This window comes from Chlamydotis macqueenii, chromosome 1 (assembly GCF_036417535.1).
Source record: "Chlamydotis macqueenii isolate bChlMac1 chromosome 1, bChlMac1.mat, whole genome shotgun sequence".
NCBI lineage: Eukaryota > Metazoa > Chordata > Aves > Otidiformes > Otididae > Chlamydotis > Chlamydotis macqueenii.
Window position 1 is genome coordinate 54,261,537 of NC_141556.1, and position 16,629 is coordinate 54,278,165.

The 16,629-nt window shown below is 40.3% G+C and overlaps 1 protein-coding gene across 10 annotated transcripts in view; it reads left to right on the top strand.

The window, feature by feature from the left end:
• ATF7IP (activating transcription factor 7 interacting protein) overlaps positions 1–16,629 on the top strand; it is a 110,987-nt gene that overhangs the window by 17,663 nt on the left and 76,695 nt on the right. Inside the window, exon 1 of one of the 10 annotated variants that reach the window (XM_086751583.1) lies at positions 1,044–1,405. The exons of the other annotated variants lie outside the window; for them this stretch is intronic. The gene's annotated coding sequence lies outside the window, so the exon portion shown is untranslated. Of the gene's footprint in view, positions 1–1,043; positions 1,406–16,629 lie in introns of those variants that run through there. 10 annotated transcript variants of the gene reach the window in all.

Consider the following 16,629-nt stretch of genomic DNA (forward strand, 5'->3'; position numbering starts at 1 on the left):
TTGCCACCTTTTCTCCTCCCCTAAATTATAGTGACTTTTAGAATAAGCATTTATAAAATGTAATTAATTTATTAATGTAATTGGACTTTGGAATGAAAAAAGTAAGGATTAAGAAATCAACTATTTAAAGGCTGAAATCCAAGCTTCTGCTTCTACCTGTCACTGTACCTTTTAGGTACTTGAAATGGTAAAGTTCACAGCTCCGGATAGGGGATTTTTTTCTTCATCTGCCTAATGAAGAAAAATTAAATGTGATGTGGATGTAGTCAGTTAAATGGTCAGACATGTTACCTGTCAGCATTAGGTTAAAAAGGGATCTGTCCTCCTTGGAGCTGATACTTATTTGTTATTGGTAGGCTGCAAAATGTTGGAAATACCAGTTTAAGAGAAGCTGGTTGCAGAGCATTGAGCATACCCATTTATTCGGTGCTGTTTCAGTTACTACAGAGCACCCATCAGAATCGCTGTGAACAATGCAGCGTGTGGCATTCCTACTAGGAACGGGCTTCAAGGTGGAATTTCTTTTGCGGAGACCATTGTCAGTTTTTGTTTATATAAACGGTAAGAGCAGCACTCGACTTTTGACATGGATCTGGAATATTAGCAAGCAAATAACTAGATGATATATTCTAGAACCCGCAGTAGTCTTTCGGGGGTGGGGGGAGGCTTTCCTCAGCTGTACCCTGCTGCAGTGTAGTCCTGAGGTGAGGCCCCCTTTATGTAAATTTTTACTGGCGCCAGCTAGCTGGAACTGCAGTCTGGCTCCGCGTCGGCAGCTACTAACATGTGTCATGGATTTTTCCTGTGCGCGGATTGCAGGAGCACACTGGTTTCTGGACCGAGAGCGCTTGCACTGATGAACTTGAAGAGATGTACAAAGGAACCTAGGTGTAATTAGATTGCTAGTAAGTGAAAATACTGGGGACATTTCAGCTTTCTTCTTTTTATAGTGTGCTGTAATAAATTTATGCTTGTTGGTACTAGTGTGTGGTATGTGGGAGGTACCTCACTGCACATAGTTGCTGCAGTGCTAATAGTTGGCAGCACAGAAGGCAGTACAAAGAGTCCGACTGGAGGCACTTGCAGTTGCAACGGTTCCCTTGGAGGCTGTGCCATGCTCAGTGAGCTGCAGAGGCACTCCTGACACCTTCAGCCACTTGTGTGGAGGAGTGGGAGTTCCAGCAGGCTTTAACAAGCAGATACAAGCTACCAGCTGAGAGGTACAACAGTATAGCTCAGGCTAGCTAAAAAATAGTACTCATGCTGCTACGTAAACAAGATCTTAGTATCAAGATGGCCGACCTGGAAGTCTACTTGTAGCTCCTGATACTTATGCAAATGAGGTGCATGTCAGTGGCTTACTCAGAGGAGGAAGCTCATTTTGCACGTGCCACCTTCTCGCCAGGTAAGAGAAGCAGCTCCTTTTCTGCCTTAATGTTTTAGGGACCTTTGAAGTTCTTTTTACACTCAGGTGCCCATCCCCCACTTTGGCATGATGCCAGGAAATTAAATTTAAATATAAGAGGCGTTTTCTGAGAAGCCCGGAAGTCATATATTCTTGCTGTAATTATTTTTGGGTCGCTATTGTTACAGGGAACATTTACTAGCAATTATTGTAAAATGTTTAAGTAAAACTGAAGACTTAAATATTAGAAATTTGAGTGTGTAGCTTTTGCTGCTAATGTTGTTTTTGTTTGGTTCAAACTTCCACTGTTTTGCTACTGTGTTATTTGTGTCTCTATAGTGACACCAGTTGATGCACATGGAGGCTTAGCAATACTGTGAGCTTACACCTAAAAAGGGTGCAGGTTTATGAAGGGTGAATACACCTGTGGTGATTTTTTGCCTTCATGGTATTATGAAGAAACTTCGTTATCCTGACTGTAGTTTGAATTCTCTTTTTGACATGGTAAAAGCTATTGAAAATATTGGACACTGAAGTGTTGTCCGTGTGCCTTCTAGTATAAATGCATATTCTCAGATACATGTATGTAAATTTTAAAAAGGTGTATTTGTGAATAGGGAAACAGATAAGAATATGATATTTATCTGATCTCTCTCCCTGCCCACTTCCTCCCTCCCCCCCCCCGCTAGAAGACAATAAGCTTGCCTTAAAGCAGCAAATTTTAACAAAATGGCAGTATTGCTAGTTACGTAATACTGTCTTGTGGTTATGCATGTAGTGCATGAAATGACTGCATGGGGCAGATGTGCTAGTTCTGCACAAATGTGTTTGCATTGTTTCTATTTTACAAGTCAAAAAGGTTGTGACAGAACAGGAGGCTGGAAAATGGAGATGGTAAAAGAAAACTACTGAATCTGGGAAGTCTCTGAGCTAGAGAAAAGAGAGAACTTGAGATGCATGAATAGGCCAAGGAAAACGTGGCCACTTAAAGGTAGACATCAGCTCAGGGCAGGGATGTGAAATTGGCAGTAGATGGGCCTGGTCCAGATGAAGGAAAAAGGAGATTAATTGAAGAGAATAGAACTGAAACGGTAGAAGGGCAAAGTAGGTGGATAGGTGAGCTTAAAATGGCAGTGGTAGGGACTGAAAGTATTGGAACCATTCTGAAGTTGACTTTGAATTAAGGCGAGTAGAGAAGACGTAAATATGCTAGGAAAGAGAACTGTAGCTGGTTGATGTTGAGGGGGGAGAATTTAAAGATAACAGAGAAAGATGTGCATTGATATGGCAGAGTAAAATGCATGCCAGCAAGTTGGGCCAAATGAGAGGGTGTTTATTTGTTTTGTACATATCTCATTTAATTTGAAACCTTTGACTTATTTTCAGTGATAACTTATGATTTGATATGGAACATAATTTTGCTTGTCATTTAGAAATCTGGTTATATGCATGTCCAGACTAAAACACATATGAAAATGCGGCGGGGGGGGGGGGGGGGGTATGGGGGGGTGTATGTGTAAGAAAGTATGTAAATAAGTATATGGAAGATTTCCCCAGATAAATTACATTAGAAATCACAGTTAACTATAAAGATTGTCCATAAAGGGCAAATTCTGTTAAAATCAGTCTTGGTTTCATTACAATATAAAGTAAGCAATTCAGGGTGCTTCCCTCCTTTCCTGTAAAGTGTAACTGCAAGGACAGCAGAGGAGAAATGGCATTGAGCGGGGCATGAAAAATGTGGAAAACTGATAAAAAGAAACAAAATGTTCCTGAGAGAAAACCTTGACTAGTAAGGCAAAGGATAATAAAGGTAAGATTATTAAAAATTGAGAAAGAATTATAACAGTAATGTAGGTGACAATGATAATGATTCATAGGAAAAAAAAATTGAAAAGGCAGAAGATTACAGTAAATATTTTGGGGCTTTTTAGATAGAAGTGAGATTACATTATAATATCTTGCAGGTAACTTAAGTACTTAAAATGTAGAAGTTATAAGGAAGATACTAAAGAGTCCATGACTGAGATTTCTTAAGAAGGCTGTAAGCAGGTCTTTGTCATCTGCACCCAGTAGTTCTGAAAGAATTGGCTGAGAGTATTTCTTTTCTGAGGTGTCACTCCCAAAAACTCTTAACATACAGTGGAAATTCCAGAAGATCTTGAAGACTTCTTATTTTAAAAGGTCAGGCAAGATAATCTAAATAACTGCTTAGCTTCACATCAATCCTGGGGAAGAATAATGGAGGAATAACTGAGGGATTCAGTAAATGTGAAAGAATATTATTAGAATTAATGCTGAGGTAGTTTAATGGAAACAAAACTTTATTTAAAAAATCCTAACTTAGTTTGTTTTAAAACAAGTTTACTTTGTGCAAATACCCAATATGTATAATGCAATTATGTCTTGATACAATCTTTTTCTTAAACAACAACTTCCCCCTCCACACATACCCCCCATATCAATAAAACATGAAATTGATTTAAAAGCTTTTGAGGGGGAGAGAGGTAGGAAGCATGCTCGAAGTAAAGTTTTTTTATGATTGGTACTGTAAGGCAGATACTTTTGTTAACTTGTAGAGGATAGAAAGAGCGACTCTTACAGAGTCATCTAGATCACTTGCTTAGTGAGACCCACTCAAACAATCTGCTGTTGCACAGCAAAATCTGAAATTGTACATTTAGAAAGCATCCATTATAGAACATACCTGCTTAACAGGAAAGCATACCCTGGAATTAAGTAGGGATCATAGAGACAAAAAAAAAAAATGAGCTGAAGTCCTAACTAGAAAGTTAATGTAGAGGGGCTGAGATTCTGTTGAATAAAGAGAGTAAGGAAGTCATAGGCTTTACTCCTTCAGTCTGCCTTGGTTATACGGATTACGTGAATTCTGCATCAATACAGGTTACAGGCCTGTTAAAAACAGTCCTGGGAAAAGTCACAAAAATCACTCTGGCTCAAGTACACAGACTCATAAAATAACTTAAACTGATAGTTTTGGTTGAAAGGGACCTCTGGAGGTTATCTAGTCTGACATCTTCGAAGGAGGGTAACTTCAACATTAGATCGGGTTTCTCCAGGGTTTGTCAAGGTGAGGTTTGAAAATGGGCAAGGGTGGAGATTCCATAACCACTCTGGATAAGCCGTTTCGGTGTTTGACTACCCTTGTAGTGAAGAACTGCTCTCTGTATCTATCTGGAATTTCTCTTGCTGCAAGCTGTATCCGTTTGCTCTTGTCAGCATGTTGTGCATCTCTGAAAACAGTCTGGCTTTGGCCAGTTAGGTTGTTGAAGAGAGCAATTAGTTCTCCTCACTTAGCTATCTGCTCTTCACACTACGCGGATTAAGCTCACCGGTCTCACCTCGTCTGTCATGTTCTCCAGCCCTCAAGCCATCTTGGTGGTCCTCCATTGGACCTGCTTATCGATACCTCTTTGGTATTCGAGTCCAAAAGTGGATGTGCCGTACTTCAGATGTAGCTTCACAGGTGCCAAGCAGAGTGGAATAATAATTTCCTTTGATCTGCAGGCTGGTTTTCCTTATGTAGCCCAGTCTTGAGTTTTAAAAGAAAAAAAAAAATTAGTATAAAGCAGTAATTCCATTGAATAAATGCCTTCAGAAAGCAAAAATGACTACTAAAATAGGTTCTCCAATCTGAAGCAGGGTGGGGAGGAAATAATGGGAAGCTGGAGGCAGGCCAACTAATATTTTAAATTTGTGCCTTTTTTAAAAATTATACTGTGAGTAAAAGAAGCAGTGATTTTCTTTCTTTGTATTTTGTCTTGTTCCAGAAAGACATCTAATCTTGATTTGAAGGCAGGCTTAAAAGAATGGCTGATCTAGGATACTTACATGGCACGTGGATTCAGAACAGCTAATGTATGACCTGGCCACTGTGGCAACTCTGCAGCTGGGTTATTATGATAGTGCTAGTGTGAAGTCCTCCATGTAATCTAACTTCCTGGTTATTGGATACAGTTACCTAGTAGGAACTGTTACAACCTTTATCACTAGTTTGACTCTGAGCTGGCTACATACTTAGCCAAACCATGTCCAGTCTTATACTGATGTGGTGAGACTCCACAAAATTTGTCTAGATCTTCTGCCCAATAATAACTCCTGAACTGTCTCATCTTGTGGCTCTTAACCAGATAAGTTATTTAGATAATGAGGTCAATAAAGTTAGCCAGCTGTGCATCAACCAAGTGCCTTTATGGTTTCAGCAAATGGATGGCTAAGGGCATTTAATGGTCTGATGAGACTAGAAATGGTTCCTTTTGTTGTCGTGCTTTACAGTGTATTCCTTAATTTTAACGATTTGGTATTTTTAACGAGAAATGTTGCAGTGATTCAGGATACTTCCCTACACTCCCTGCCTCACCCTTCTGAAAGGCTAGTGGACAAGGCTTAATCACCACGAGTGAAAACCCTTATGGTCAAGAAAAGTAAAATATCTAAAAATATTCAGTCATCCTAGTGGTATGTAGTTAGTAACCTTATCTTCGCTTTATTTACAATTTTATTTCTCTTTTGTTGTGGGTCTTTTTCTAAATTTGTGGTCAGATCTGCCCTAAAACTTCACCTTATGTGATCTTTTCCTTTTGCACTTAAATCTGCTTTGCTTTCCTTAGTATTATTTTTTTTAATCAAAGAGAGCAATATTTAAAGCTGTGAGCAGTGTGACTTTTATACTGCCTTATTTTAGAATTTAAATAACATTTTTGTGTTGCCTATGATTAGTCACAAGCATAGCTATCAGTTGTGGTATCAGAACACGACAATCTGCTTGTGAATCTTAAATAGGAAGACTGAAATCCAGCTATAAGTTACCCTCAACTTGAAAATGCTTTATATCAAAACCATCTCTGTTCCTTGAAACTGCATTGCAAATCAAGAAGCAATTCTCTGAGCAAGCTATAAGCTTAGTAAGTATCTGCTTAGTTTGTGGTCCACAGAAATCTTCTCACTCCCACAGCTGATACCCAGATGCAAAAGTTTAGGGTTAGGGAAATCTCTTGACATTATATGAAGACCACAATACATTTGCATTTAAGTGTTTGACTAATATGGCACAGCGTAATGAAAAAGAGGTCTGGGAAGTAGATGCTGCCATTTTATCCATTTAGCCTTTTATGTTAGAGATATCCTATTATTTTAGAATTACATCTAGTCGTTGTGGTTTCATAGTACCGACTCTGGTTCACAGTTTTCACTAACTTCAGTACCTGTGCAGACACTTTGTTCGGACCAGCCTTCTTGAATATCATTACAGCGGCACTGGACACCCAGATGGTTGCTTCTCAAAACTCAAACAATTGTAAGTTGACTTTATTATTCAGAACTACTTGAAGCTAGAAGTTTGACCACAGGTACTAACATGTACTTTTTAAGAAAGTAGTCAAGATGAACATTCTCAGGATTTATTGTTTGAGAATTGTGCACAATTCTCAAAGAGAAGGCTGCTGCTAACAGTACGATGATCTTCACAAATCATGCAGAAGCTACAGCAGTATCATAGCAATGCTTCAATGTGTGAAGAAAAAGATCCTGTTAACAATTCTCAGACTACTACATTTGCTGTATTAGAACAGAATGTCATGTATTTTTACAAAAGATGAAAAGCAGCAACTTGTTTTGTGCTACCTATCAAGTAGGTGTTTTATTTCATGAATTACTTTCATTAGTGTGCATCAAATCACTTATTTGTTTGTGAGATTAATCACCAAGTTAGAAGTGTTACATAATTGGAAATACATAGTTGCAAGTACAGTATGAGAGGTTTCTCAAGCCAAATGAGAGGTTTCTTAAGGTCAGTCAAGAGGTGAAGTGATTTGCTTTCTAAAATTTTTATTGGAAACATCATGAAATTCCTTTAAGTCTCTTTTGGAAAGGTGGGGGACGTTGACACCTTCAAGATTTTAATGCAAAATCTTTTTCTAAGCTCTTCTGAGGTATCGTCATAGGAATTAGAAGGAACAGAACTGTAGTGGCGGTGTCTGTCATTCACTTAATATGAACTTTGCATATGAGAATCCATGTTCATTATTAGTTGTTTTTCTGCAAAACTGGGCCGAGCTTCTTATTTGAGTTAGGATCTGGAAATGATACTGATCTGCTGAGGAGTTCTTCAGCCCAGTCTTTTTAGAGGTTAAATAAGCCTTCCTTTGTGTACAATATGAAATTTTCATTAATGTTCCCAAGCTAGTACAGCCCATGTAATCTGTGCCTTTGGTGAAGCACAGATAATACTGAACTGGACTTGGCTTTGATGTATTAAACGTATGAAGAAAATTACATTTTAGGGATTTGGGTCCCTTAGAAGTACACTACAAAATATTAGTTTTATTACGTGGCTTAGGTAGTCCCCAACAGACTTTCTCCACAGCAGCCAAACCGTTTGTTGGTATCTTGGAGAAAGAAAGGAGACACTTGCTGTTGAGTTTCCCACGCTTCTGGAATTCAGCATGAGTTAGTTTTCAAAGATAGGATCCACTTCACAGGCATAGTCATATAGAGCCATTTCAGATGCTCTAGGATGTGACTTCTGCATCTTGGCTGCGATTCCAGAAGGGCACTGGTTTCCTCTAGGTCTTGTCTCTAGCTTCATGCAGATTCTAGAGCATCAAAACCAATACTAGTTGCCTGTGCTTAGACTACTCAGCTTAGGCTACCGGGTCTCCATTGTGAACTTGAAATATATTGTCTTCTTAAGAAGCATAAACTAGATAAAAGCTGTGTTTTCAAAATAAATTGCTTTTCTATTTACTTATATGTATTACTGAGGCTTCCACTTGTACCTGCTGACTAGCTGAAGCTTCTTTTTCCTGAGAAAATGCGAGAGGTGAGACTCTTTTAGATCACTTTAACGATCACAATTCACGACTTTTCGCAATAGAGTTTACAGAAAAGACTCATCTCTGTATCTCGCTCTCCTGCTTCAGTTTTTCTTGACTGTAGATAATGCTGATTGGACAGGAGTAAATTGTTGGATCAATAGTAGAACTGAAATGGAAACAAGATGATCTTCAGCACCAGTCTGGTGCTTTATTTTCCAGGTCATAGGATCTTGTGTTAAAGGTAATGACATATTCCTTCTTGATTTGTCATTGTGCATATGCATGCACACACACATGAATGCACGTGTACTGTGGGTAGAAAACAAGTATTAGTGTAATCCCAAAATTTTATTTTGGGGTTGTCCCCACCCTGACAATTTTATGTGACTGAGGAACAGTCATTTGGTGACTCTTTTGGCCAAAGCCATATGTATCCATGGGGATACGTGTGTGTTGTCCTGCCAGCAAACAGGGAGACCCTGCCCTGAAACTCCAGTTGTCCAGCAAGGCATAGAGAATTTGTTGCTACTGCATTCTTGTCCCAAAGACTCCTGGTTTATTCTCTCTTTTTTGCTTTCAGTGCTTCTCTGCTTCTACAAATTGGGACTTCTTTGCTACTGAAGTTCTGCTCTTGGCATGTGGAGACTTTGGAATCTCCAGGCCTTTGGCATTCACTGTACCTGGGTCTAGTGTAAATCTTTACCTATCCCCTTAAACTGACAGATATTGAGAAAGTATCTGACTCTACTCGGAGTTGAATTCAGTGTGTATACTGTCAGCTTCATCCCACCTTCACTGCTTGGCTAATGTGAAAGATTGTAAACTTCAGAGTATTATGGATCTTCATGAGAAATTAAAGCCTTTCCTATGGAACCTCAGATTTGAAGAAGTGTTGAATAGAAAAGCTAAAAAGCTACACCTTCAAAAGCAGAGAGCAGTTTCCAGAACAAAATCATCATGCAAGGATCTAAGCATGTTGGCTTAATTTTTGGTTGAGATTACCTCTATGCCTAGCTTTGTTATTGATTATCTCTCTGGGAATTGAGACTTTTGGAAGGGAAGAAATCCTGGTGAAGAAAATAATTCCTTTTCCAGAATACCTTTTGGTGCCAAATGTTCTGTTATTTTTTTAATTTTTTAATTTTTTTAGGATTCAGTTCCTGGTGTGAGAGACCATTACTTCTTTAGGTGCTTCGGTGCAGCATTCTGACTATTCCAGTACCCATATGACTTTGAGGCGGAGAAATGGATCACACCCATATAGACTCTTGATACCTGTCTTAAGACATGTTTCAGATGTTCTTCAGAGTTGCATTCAATGATATCTTCTAGGATCGTCAGCCTGAGGACATGTATCACTCTCAAGGAAATGGTGTGGGGAGGGTTATGAGATAACTGCTTCAGACACAAAGAAACTGCCTTTCTCTCACATGAGAGAGAATCCACTTCAGTCTATCCTATCCCATTTCATAATAGTCAGTAACACCTTCCTTAGCCAGAATCAGAGAGGCAACCATGTGGTACCAAGACATACACCTGTCCATTTCAAGCCTTCTAACAGATTTCCTTACCTCAAGGTAATTCTGATATGGAATATATGGAGTTCTTCCCTGTTACTGTAGAGGTGCACACGCTTTCTGGACAATGCCAAAGGCAAGGCCTTCTCCTGCTGTCCCCAAACAATGCAGGAGAGCAGATTTTTTTTTTTTGTGGCAGACAAGTGGTTTGGGTTCATTGCTTTACTACAGGAGAGGCACAAGCATCATGGTAAATCAGCTTGCTGATACTTCTGCCTTGTTCTCGTAGCTTAGCTATTGGAAAGCTTTTGGCAATAGAATGGACAGAAAAATAACAAGGGACATTCCAGGATGACATTTTTGGCATGCTGCTGTGATAGATCTCGTCCTTCATAATTTCTCTATTTTTCTCAAATTACTTGGTAAGCCAAAGCAAGTTGACTCACATTGTTTAAAAAAACCCCTATGTAACTACTGTGTTATTTGTCTGCCTATGGAAGATCAGTTCTTCTCTGCATGGTGTTGAATTGCTTTTATGTATTTAACCATTTTTTTTTTCTTCTGCTCTAGTTGTCATGGCTTAGTGAGATGTAAACATAGTCTCTGCCCTAATAGCTTAGCAGCTTGAGTCCAGATATTTAGATGAAGTCTTTTTTTGTGTGGCTATTAGTTCGAGGAGAGAGCAAGGAAGAGTTATAGCAGGCATTTATGTCGTTCATAATTGTATTTTCACTGGGCAGGATCTCTAAGGAATTATTCTAAGTTTTCTTTCTTCTTGGTCACAGTACTTAATCTTATTTGGAAAGTTTATCTTAATTTTTTGAGCATTACTTTCAAGTACTGAGGCATCTGTACATACATTTAATATGAGAAGAGTCTTAATTTTTATCTATGCTGAACCAAAATTATATAGAAGTTTTCTCCACTACTGGTTTTCATTAGCAAAAAAAAACACAAACATTGCATCTGTCCAATAACTGTTTAGTTGAATATTGGATTGTGCCAAAGCTTGCAGAGGTGAATTGGTTAAGAATGGTTAGAGCTTCTGTGTTCAGCAAAAGCTGAATGCATTCTCTGGAGTACACCTGTCATGAAACATTTTTTTTTTTTTTTTTCAGGACAGCACTTTGGAATTCGGTTAAATATCAACTGTCTAAAGAAAATACTGTGATCAATAGAACAGATTATTCTTTTCAGAACCTGTCCACATTACATTCTTAAAGTGGTACACTGGTGCTGTGAGGTGGTTGTCGATCTCTTCAAAGATAAATTTTCAACCATGGAGAAAAGTTTTATCAGTAGTTGAAATTTCTTGAGATGCAGATTTTCGCTGTCTCTGGCTTCATTTTTTTTGACTTCCCAGCAGTTTTAAAGGAAGACAGAGGTCACTGATAGAGGTGGGATGGTTTAGTTTGGGACAGCTGCTGTATTCACTGTTGCTCAGCTGCACAGATTTTAATTGCTTGAGAGCTTTCTGAATTTTTCTGGTTTACGGTGACACTTCAAGACAAATCTGTTGCTAGTTTTGGTTTGTCATTAAATACCTCACAATGTTGAACAGGTCAGTCATCTTTGTGGCAATAAAATTGCCCTGATGAGACACAACTGTGGGGGTTTTTTTTAACTAACTTGGTGTTGAGCATGAGGAAGGAGGATGCATAGCTGTGTGTACAGGGAAGAAGTAGTTTGGTTCAAAACTTTGCGTGTGTAGGCATACATGATGGAAAACACATCTAGACAGTGTATCTTAAGAAAGTTCATATATAAGTAGACATACACCCCCACCCCCACCATTGGGTAGTACATAAGCCACTGATAGCTGTGGCTCTAGCAGATTGAAAATGAGCTGGAAATAATCTAAGCTGTTACTTCAGCATTTTGCATCAACATTGCTTAAGCAGCCCTTGTAACTTCCTGGTTCTAGCTACTTGCTCCTTGTCTTTGCTGTCCAGTCCACTACGTTGGCACAGCAAGGAGCTGGGTCAGAAAACTGATCAGAAAGGCCAAAGAGGGGGAAACTGGTTCAATGGCTCGCTGTGCTGCGTTTTACAAACTGTTCTGCCATGGTGGATGTTGCATAGGGTGGAAACAAGGGGCTGAGGAATTTTGGTGTAGAGTTTGTCACTGTAGAAGTACATTTTGATCCTTTATCTCAGTGTCAACAATCTTATCTCAGTGTCAACAATCTTGTAAATATGTGCACTAGTTGTAGAACAGAATTTTTGATGGTTTTGGGGAAGAAGCATATTTTACACTGACAGAAAAATGAAGAATTCTTCATTGTTTCCAAGGGCACTACATAATTTTTGTGTTCAAGTTTTGCTTTTGGTTTGGAGGGGATTGGAGTCTTATTGAATTTGGAAAGTACTCTTGTTACGTTGGGTTTACAGAAGCTTATGTCCGTGTAGAATAATAGTGAGAAAGATCTAGAAATGAGTGGAAGTTGTGATGTAATGTGAGGTGGTTCTTTCTCACACTATCATTTAGTCTTGACTGAATAAACACCCTTCTATTTTCAAGTCTAACTTCTGTTGAAATGCTTCCTGCCTTAGGTCTGTCTTCATTTTCTCAGCTCACTCAAATACAGTGCGGATGGAGAAAGCCACAAACAGAGAGGCAAAGTAGATTTTTATATTTTCTTAAATTTGAGCATGTAGATGATCCACTCTTTTGGGAGAAGTCTAAAGTCCTCTGAAGGATTCAGACTGGAGCAGGATTTTTTTCAGCCTTTTTAAAGAAGATCTTACAAGAAGTGCTGGTGGACCCTCTGTTGTAGAACCACTTCTGCTTAAAGGAGAAGTGACTCTTCCTTGCCTAGATAATAGTGGAAGGAAAGACGAAATAACTTGAACTGACTGAAACAGTTACTCAACTCTTCTGAAGCTACTGTGGCAGTAAGGCATTGGCCAACAGGATTCAAGATAGAGTAAGAGGCTCTAAAGCTCGCTATTCGTTCTTCCTATTAACCTTCATCACCTTTGCAGAGTTTCAACGTGAAACAGAGCTGTGTTACAGCAGCAACGTCAGCCCAGTTGTGTCTCAGTTGAGAATGAACCCTGATGGCTAGTTTTGGATCTCATGGTTTAGAATCTGGTATTGTGGTCATAGGCTGAACACACTCTTGACTGTGACAAAGGATCTCCACTGAACAAAGCAGAGGTGGTCTGGGAGGCTCCCTGTGAAGACGGTATTTCAAACATGCATAAGCCTTCAAGTTAAAAAGACTGCTTGAAAGAATAAACCCAGAGTCCTGCTGTCAGAGTACTCCTATCTCAAATTCTGCTCTATGTGGTTAAAATAATTGAGAAGGACTAAACTTGTATCTTACTGTGAAGCAAAGAATGTGCAGCCCCAGCAAAAAGGACAGATGCTGGATTGTGCCTTTCTTTAACTACCCTGAGATGGAGAGTGAGAAAATCCATCGAAGTCTGATTGACAAACTCAATGAGAAAAACAGCAAAGGAAGCAGTTTTCTGTCACTGTCATGTGAGGATTTTGCTAAAACATGCTAAGCAGAATCTATTTCTCTGTTAGCATTTTGGGGAGAATATCCTAATACTGTCCATCAGAAAGCTACCTCCAGTTCTGATGTAGTTGAAGAGAGAAAGATTTGGTAGGAGAGGGTGTGTCGTCCCTATCAAACTATCCAGTATAAAAAAAACCATGAAAACAACTTTCATAAGGAAATATCTACAAAAGAGGAAAAGCATACTACTCATCCAATCTGAAGTAGAATCGTTACTCAATATCATTCTTTTTAGAATAATAAAAAAAAACTTCACATTTGAGATGAAGGCTTCTTCCAGGCAAAACTGAAAGACTGCTAGGTATTGTAATTATACTGTTCATTCAAAATAAGATTCTTTATCCCTCTGTAAGATGGATATGCTGATAAAGAAAGGCCTATTGCTAAACTACCTCATAAACAGAAGTAACAAGTGGAGTTTTTCTTTTTTTCAGTGGTTACCTGTGATTTACACTATTGTAGTGACATTTACCTTTGTAATCACTTCATTTGTTGGACTGATACTAGCATAGATTAGTAATCCAGGATATGATAAAAGGTGGGGAAAAATTTAACCATTAATCTAGACTCAATGCCAGAAAAGAATCCTCAGATTCTGTATTTATAGCCAACTCAATTTAACACCAGTTTATTACCATTATGTCTTAATGTCATTGTTTCAGATGGCTTCGTTTTTAAGTCTTTTGGAAGTCAAAATGTCACAGCTGTAAAGTAGCATTCTCTTAACAGTTTCCTCGTAGATGGGCCGTAGTGTCTTTTAGCACTATTGTGGCACATTCAGTCTTGAATAGTCACAGACGACTTCACAGAAACGTGTCTTATTTCAGGGGAGAAAATAGAACTTACAGTGAACATTTGTCCTCTCAAAACAAGTAATTTTTTTAAGTGTTCCTTCAAGGATCAATAGTTTTCTTGTGCAGATGGTTTTCACTGGGGCTGTTCAAGATGTTAAAGAAGCTAGTAACAGCTTCCAGAGAAAATGGATTAGGATTCTCAGGCGGCTATCCATTTCAGTAGGTTCTGCTACCCTTTCCTCAGTGTTCTATTATTAAGAGAAGTTCTACCCTAGAAGGTCCCATGATGACAAATGAATATGACCTGGTTAACATTCACCTTTGGGGTACATAAATAAGATAATCACAAATGCAAATTTGGAGTGAGATGGTCACACGTATGGAATCGCCACCAGTGTTTGGAGTTAGTCTGCAAAATGATCAGGATACAGCTCAGATATGTGCCAGCACATGAAGAAAGGATGTATATTGATGTCTTCAGTCATTCAAAGAGAAATTCAGCCTTTGATTTTTGTAATAAGGTGAAAATAAAGTCCTTTCTTTACAGAAAGCAAGCAAACAAGCATTGTGGCTTCCTGGTTCACCAGGCAGGTGAATGGAGGAGGAGCCTGTGGAGGACTACATTCAGAATATTCCTTTTGATGTTAAAGGTTTCTGAGTAGAAACTTTCTGGAGATTGAGCTATTACAGCTAATCTTGTATCATCAAAATTTAAGACAACTTCTCTTTGAGGCTTTTACACCATTTGTCAGTAGAGGCGTTCCTGAGTATACTGTATAGTATACTGTCTGCTTCTGTCATCTAACTCTGGGTGGCATTTGGGAAGCTTTCTAGCCAAGAAGAATTCAGTTTATTGTAGGTGATCACTGTCTGAGTGACTCTTTATGGAGAAAAATGCATCCACGTAATTTTCTATGGAGTTTCGGAAGGCAAGCAGTCTAAAATAGCAATATACATTCTTTGTGTACTTCTGTGCTTGATGATGGTGCTTCTGGATTGTTGCTTAGAATCATAGAATCATAGAATGGTTAGGGTTGGAAGGGACCTTCAAAGGTCATCTAGTCCAACCCCCCTGCAAGGAGCAGGGACATCCCTGACTAGGTCAGGTTGCTCAGAGCCTCATCCAGCCTGGCCTTGAACGCTTCCAGAGATGGGGCCTCCACCACCTTTCTGGGCAACCTGTTCCAGTGTTCTATAACTCGCACCGTAAAAAATTTTTTCCTAATTTCCAATCTAAATCTACCCCCCTCTATTTTAAAACCATTACCCCTCGTCCTATCGCAACAGGCCCTACTAAACAGCCTATCCCCATCTTTCTTGTAGGCCCCCTTGAGGTACTGGAAGACCGCTATCAGGTCTCCCCGGAGCCTCCTCTTCTGCAGGCTGAACAGCCCCAACTCTCTCAGCCTGTCCTCATAAGAGAGGTGCTCCAGCCCTTTTATCATCTTCGTGGCCCTCCTCTGGACCTTCTCCAACTGCTCCATGTCCTTCTTGTGCTGGGGGCTCCTGAACTGGACACAGTGCTCCAGGTGGGGTCTCACCAGGGCAGAGTAGAGGGGGAGAATCACCTCCCTTGACCTGCTGGCCACGCTTCTCTTGATGCAGCCCAGGATGCGGTTGGCTTTCTGGGCCGCAAGGGCGCATTGCCTGCTCATGTTAAGCTTCTCATCCACCAGCACTCCCAAGTCCTTCTCCTCAGGGCTGCTCTCAATCCATTCCCCGCCCAGCCTGTATTTGTGCCTGGGATTGCCATGACCCAGGTGCAGGACGTTGCACTTGGCCTGGTTGAACTTCATGAGGTTGGCACAGGCCCACCTCTCCAGCCTGTCAAGGTCCCTCTGGATGGCATCCCTCCCTTCCAGCATGTCGACGGCACCACACGACTTGGTGTCGTCGGCGAACTTGCTGAGGGTGCACTCTATCCCACTGTCCATGTCGCCGACAAAGATGTTGAACAGGGCCGGGCCCAGCACGGACCCCTGAGGGACGCCACTCCTGACCGGTCTTCACCTGGACATCGAGCCGTTGACCACCACTCTCTGAGTGTGGCCATCCAGCCAACTCCTTATCCACCGAGTGGTCCGTCCATCAAACGCATGTCTCTCTAGTTTAGAGAGAAGGATGTCGTGCGGGACAGTGTCAAAAGCTTTGCACAAGTCCAGGTAGATGATGTCAGTTGCTCGTCCCTTGTCCACCGATGCCGTCACCCCGTCATAGAAGGCCACCAAATTGGTCCGGCACGATCTGCCCTTGGTGAAGCCATGTTGGCTGTCACCAACCACCTCCTTGCTCTCCATGTGCCTTAGCATGGTTTCCAGGAGAATCTGCTCCATGACCTTGCCAGGCACAGAGGTGAGGCTGACCGGCCTGTAGTTACCTGGGTCTTCCTTATTCCCCTTTTTAAAAATTGGGGTTATGTTCCCCCTCTTCCAGTCATCGGGGACCTCACCAGACCGCTACGACTTCTCAAATATGATGGCCAGTGGCTTGGCAACTTCATCCGCCAGTTCCCTCAGGACCCACGGATGGATCTCATCAGGACCCATGGACT